The 6,413-nt window shown below is 41.3% G+C and overlaps 1 pseudogene; it reads right to left on the bottom strand.

Moving 5' to 3' along the window:
• Positions 1-1,601: 1,601 nt before the first annotated feature.
• LOC118484015 lies at positions 1,602-5,978 on the bottom strand (annotated as a pseudogene).
• Between the last annotated feature and the right edge of the window lie 435 nt (positions 5,979-6,413).

Here is a 6,413-nt window from a genome sequence, read left to right as displayed (position 1 = left end):
GGGTCCTATAGGAGTCGAAGTATCGAGCTAGGTAATGGGTTATCTGGCAACTACCGGGACCAAGAATATAGTACAAAAAGAGAAGGTCGTGTCTCGTCACTCGCTCGGTGTTCTCACCTCGGGCAACAATTGTTCCTGACACCATCCGATGTATGTACCGGTGGAGTGGGTCGCGGAGGTGGGACTCGCGACTCGTGATGGTAAAACGTGTGTATGCGACCGTGCTCCACCAAGCATCCAAACCCTCGACATGGTGAAGCTCAGCAGTGGTAGCCTCAAGGAATATGTCACTCTCAACCTGAGCATCTGTGTAAATGCCCAATCGTGTGGAGAATTGTGCCATTGTCAATGACCGGTCCACGCCCCCAAGCCGAAAGTGTATGCATGGCTCGGAGGGGTCCTCGAGTATTGTATAGCGAAAAGTGCTGAGGAACTCCAGAGTTAATTCCTTATAACTAGGAAGTAAGATATCGAAAAATTTACGCCAAGGAGTACCAGCACCCAGATATGCCTCTGCTCTATCCTTTTCCCTTACGTTAGTTAGGAAAGTCCAGCTAATGGTGCGGATGGGGTTAATAGGCATACCTTTCAATCTCTCAAACCGCTCAATGTATACTTGCTCTGTGAAGTGAAGGAACGGGTGTAGCTGGGGCTCATCGGTTTCTGAGGTGTTTTGATCAGCCTGTTCTTCCTGTATTTCATCCTCTTCATGTGGTGGCCAGGGGTTTTGAGACGAGCTCCCTCGTCTACGCGATCCGACCCTTACCCTTTTCGATGGTCTCTCGTCATTTCTCTGTGAAGACATCTCTGCTGTGAAGTGAAAAATTAGTCCCTCCTTTTTTTTATCAGCATGAAAAAAAATTAATTGAAATCGAAATCTAAACAAAATTTGACAGAATACCATCCAGTGAATTCTTACGGGTCGTAACAATAGAGTTGCCAATACTTATGACCCATAAAGTTTGACAGAATACCATCCAGGGAACTCTTATGGGTCGTAACTATAGAGGTGCCAATATTTATGACCCATAAAGTTTTCCGGTTGTCAAAGAGTGCTAACAGAAACCCTAGATGGCTTATTTCTGCATAACCTACTTATCAGAATACGTAGAAAATCACACATTATAGACAAAAACATGATAGACTAACCTTTGATCAAGTGCGCTGATAGTTGGAATCGAATTTTGGAAGAGGGTTTTATGCTTGGTTCAGTTGAATGTGTGTGAGATAGGGTGTAAAGTGGTGTTGAAAGAAAACCCTTCTCTTATGTGAAGGCTTTCTCTATTCTTTTTCTCTTTTGTTTTTATAGGTCATAAATTGTCAAGTAACTCGTTGTAAATCCCATTTTTTTTAATCTCATTTTATTGGTTAGGATTTGCAACCAGTCATCCCCATACTTATATTTGACGACCCATGACTTTAAAACTCTAAAATGTTGCTGGCCTATTTCCGGACACATTTGACGCTTTTCGCTTCTCAACTACGACACTAATGGATAAAGGTTAATATAACATTTCACACAAATAAAATAAAATAAAATAAAATAAAACTGTACGATGCCCTTCTTTAACGTCTTTAGCTAGACGTAGCCACGCTTCTAGTCAGTTCGTATATGTCGGGTTTTCCAGTTCCATCACATCATTGTTTACTTTTTGGAACCCTTCATAAAATAACTTCAAACGATGCCCGTTCACCTTGAATGTTTTCCCTGTTTTCTCACTTGTAATTTCTACTGAACCATAGGGAAAAACATTAGTAACAACAAACGGCCCGGCCCATCTGGACCGTAATTTTCCAGGAAACAACTTAAGTTTAGACGAGAATAACAAAACCTTTTGACCTACAGTGAACGTTTTTCGTGTGTTTGCCCTATCATGAAATGCTTTGGTTTTGTCTTTGTAAATTCGGGAGTTCTCATAAGCATCGTTACGAATTTCCTCTAACTCTTGAAGTTGCAACTTACGATGAACTCCTACTTCGTCCATCTTCATGTTGAATTGTTTGACGGCCCAAAATGCTTTGTGCTCTAATTCAACAGGAAGATGACAAGCTTTTCCAAATATAAGGCGATAGGGTGACATACCTATTGGTGTTCTGTAAGCAGTGCGGTATGCCCACAGTGCATCTTCCAGTCGTAGACTCCAATCCTTTCGGTTTGTATTCACTGTCTTTTCTAGGATTGATTTGATTTCTCGATTTGATACCTCCGCTTGTCCATTCATTTGTGGATGGTATGCTGTAGAAACACGATGTGCAACCCCGTATTTCTTGAAAATGTCTTCGATTGTTCGGTTACAGAAATGTGTTCCTCTATCACTGATAAATGCTTTTGGCATTCCGAATCTGCTAAAAATGTTAGATTTGATAAAATCTGCAACAACTCTAGCATCGTTAGTTTTTGTGGCCCTTGCTTCTACCTATTTAGAAACGTAATCCACTGCCAAAAGTATGTAAGTGTTACCAAATGAAGATGGAAAGGGGCCCATGAAGTCCATTCCCCACACATCAAAAATTTCACACACCAGGATGGGCTTGAGAGGCATTTGATCTTTTGATCTTAAATTCCCAGTCTTTTGACACTTTTCACAAGATTTGCAAAACATATATGCATCCAAAAATATACTAGGCCAATAAAAACCAGATTTAAGTACCTTATACGCTGTACGTTTTGGACCAAAATGTCCTCCACAAGCTTGTGTGTGGCAAAAGTCTAAAATAGAAGGTACCTCGCTCATGTCGACGCATCTTCTGATTACCTGATCAGCACCATATTTCCAAAGGAATGGCTCATCCCAAACATAATATTTCGACTCCTTCTTGATTTTCTCCCTTTGAGCACGAGACAAAGCGAAGGGAAAAGAGCCCGTGATCAGGTAATTGACGATGTCTGCATACCATGGTGTGGCCACTTGAGAGCAAACAAATTCTCATCGAGAAATGAGTCATTCAAGGGCATTGGCTCCTCATTGTTAACGATTCTACTTAGGTGATCTGCTACAAGATTCTGTTTTCCACTTTAATCTCTGATTTCCAAATCGAATTCTTGGAGCAAAAGTACCCATCGAATGAGTCTTGGTTTTGCATCCTTCTTTGTCATGAGATATCTTATAGCTGCATGATCAGAATAAACAATTACTTTAGAACCTAGTAAGTATTGTCTAAACTTTTCCAAAGCAAAGACAATTGCTAAAAGCTCCTTTTCGGTAGTCGAGTAATTGCGTTGAGCTGGGTCAAGGATCTTCGAGGCATAGTAGATCACATGTGGCACTTTGTCTTTCCTTTGACATAACACTGCTCCTACTGCATGATTGCTTGCATCACACATGACTTCAAATGGTAGGCTCCAAACTGGTGGTTGGATTATAGGTGCGGTAATCAACAGATTCTTCAGAGTGTCAAAGGCTTGCTTGCATTCTTCAGAGAACACGAACTCGACATCTTTTTGTAAAAGTTCACACATCGGTCGACTTATCTTGGAAAAATCTTTGATAAACCTTCGGTAGAACCCTGCAAGGCCAAGAAAAGAGCGTACCTCGCGGACACTATTAGGGTAAGGTAGAGACTTAATTATATCAATTTTTTGCTTTGTCTACCTCAAGACCTTTTGAAGAAACAACGTGACCTAAAATGATGCGTTGATCAACCATAAAATGACATTTTTCATAGTTCAAAACAAGGTTTGTTTCAATGCATCTTTCTAGAATTTTTGTCAGATTTCTTAGGCAATCGTTAAAGGGATTACCATAAACCGTAAAATCATACATGAAAACTTCAATTATTTCCTCAACATAATCTGAAAATATGCTTACCATGCACCTTTGAAAGGTGGCGGGTGCATTGCAAAGACCAAATGGCATACGCCGGTATGGAAATGTACCAAAGGGGCACGTGAATGTAGTCTTCTCTTGGTCCTCTGGCGCAATGGGTATTTGGTGGAAGCCAGAATATCCATCTAAGCAACAGTAATGGGTCTTACCTGCTAATCTTTCCAGCATTTGATCAATGAATGGTAAGGGGAAGTGATCTTTTCGGGTGGAAGCATTCAACTTCCTGTAGTCAATACATACCCTCCACCCATTTTGAACACGAGTGGGGATCAGTTCACCTTGATCATTTTGAGTAACAGTAATACCCGTCTTTTTGGGCACAACTTGAACCGGACTTACCCATTTGCTGTCAGAGATTGGGTAAATCATACCTGCATCGAGTAATTTTTGAATTTCCTTCTTCACAATTTCCATCATGGGAGGGTTCAATCTTCGTTGAGCTTCTCGTATAGGCTTGTAATCATCCTCCATGAGGATCTTATGCATACAGAGTGTTGGGCTCAAGCCTTTGATGTCAGCAATGGTCCACCCAATTGCTTCCTTGTATTGCTTGAGCATGTTGATGAGTTCATCCTCTTGATTCTTTGACAGTTTGTTGGATATGATTACTGGCAATGTGTCAGCATCCCCAAGATATGCATACTTGAGATGGTCAGGGAGGGTTTTCAACTCTAGCTCAGGTGCTTGCACAATAGATGGTATGAGTTTTTGATCAGTGACTGGTATCTGGAGTTTCTGTGTTTCATGGTTGGTTGGCGTATCCATGAGTGACACCAACTCTATTAGTTCATCCTCAATTTGGAACTTCTCAGCAAGTTCTTTTGTTGATTCTTTGTCGAGACTTTTGTTTAAAACTAGTGCTAGAGAATCGCGGTTAGATAATTCGAGATAGTCATCGGTTAAAGGATCGATTACATCTAACCAGTTCACAGATAAGAAATCGCTTGGATATCGCATAGCATCATAAATGTTGAAATTTATGATCTCACCATCAAATTCCATGAAAAGGGTACCGCTATAAACGTCAATCTTTGTTTTAGCGGTTTTTAGGAATGGCCTTCCTAACAGAATGGAACTTGAGTCCGAAGTGTCGCCATCCTCCATGTCCAAGACATAAAAGTCAACAGGAAACACTAATTCATTCACTTGTACTAACACATCCTCTAATACACCTTTTGGGTGGACCGTGGATTTGTCAGCCAATTGAATTACTACTCCTGTTCTTTTTAATGGTCCTACGTTAAGGGTTTTAAAAATGGAATACGGTAGGAAATTAATGGATGCTCCAAGGTCAAGCATAGCTCGTGGTATGCTAAGATTCCCCAGTTTGCAAGGAACAGTGAAAACACCGGGATCCTTGCACTTTGGTGGAAGTCTCTTTTGTAAGACAGCAGAAACATTCTCATTGACCTTGACGGTTTCGTTCCCTTTGAGCTTTTTCTTTGAAGTGCAAAGTTCTTTCAAGAACTTAGCATATCGAGGGACTTGTTTGATTGCATCAAGGAGGGGAATATTTACTTCTACTTTTCGAAAAGTTTCCATGATTTCTTGATCTTCTCTCTCTTTCTTTGTGCTTTGAAATCTTGATGGGAATGGAGGAGGGGTATTAAATTTTGGTTTCGCTTCGCTTGGTTTGGAGGTGTCTTTTCTTTCTTCAGTCTTCCTTTCAAGATTGACCTCTTGCTCTTGTTCTTGAAATTCTGGGCCATCGTATTTCCTTCCGCTTCTCAAGGTAATGGCGCAAGCATTGTGCTTGGGATTTGTCTCTGTTTGTGCGGGTAGCTTTCCTTAAGATTCGAGTTTGCTCACTGAGTTGGCCAGCTGAGTCACCCGCTGCTCCAGATTCTTGATGTTGGCCTTTGTTTCTTGCTGAAATGTTTGAGTGCTAGTAGCCAAATTCTTCACGATATCCTCCAAAGACATTCCAGAGTTGCTAGGTTGTTGTGCTAATGGTTGTTGTTGTTGACGATGTTGGAAATTTTGTTGGTTTAGAAATGGTGGTCGTGGTTGATATTGAGGTGGTCTTTGTTGGTATCCAAAGTTAGAAGGGTGTCCCCAGTTTTGATTTACTCGTGGTTGGTCGTACTGTCTTGTGTTTTGTCCTGGGTACCCGCCAATTGCTTTTGCTTCTTCAGTATCTTCTTGCAGCATCGGGCACATATCAGTGGGATGTCCTGTTTGTAGGCATATTCCACAAGCTCGAAGGGTTGCTAGTTCCTTTGTCTTTCGTAAGCATCATGACTGCCTTTGTTAACTCAGCGAGTTGAGTCTCAATGTGAGGGGTGCTCACTTCTTTCACTGCGCGTGGTATATCTGTATACCATTCTTCTTCGTGTGCTGAGTGTTTGGTGTCTTCTGCTATTGAAGTGATTAGGGATCTGATTTGAGTTGGGGTCTTGTCGATTAGAGATCCTCCACTAGAGGCATTCAGCAAACGTCTCTCCATTAGTGATAATCCTTCACAGAAGTATTGAAGTAATTGATGCTCTGAGATACCATGTTGAGGGCATCTGGCGCACAGCTCTGTGAACCTTTCCCAGTAAGCGTGTAGAGGCTCCTTTTTTGCTTGTTTGATTCCTATGATTT

The sequence above is a fragment of the Helianthus annuus genome, chromosome 11 (assembly GCF_002127325.2).
Source record: "Helianthus annuus cultivar XRQ/B chromosome 11, HanXRQr2.0-SUNRISE, whole genome shotgun sequence".
Taxonomy (NCBI): Eukaryota; Viridiplantae; Streptophyta; class Magnoliopsida; order Asterales; family Asteraceae; genus Helianthus; species Helianthus annuus.
This window is presented reverse-complemented; position numbering and strand designations above follow the sequence as displayed.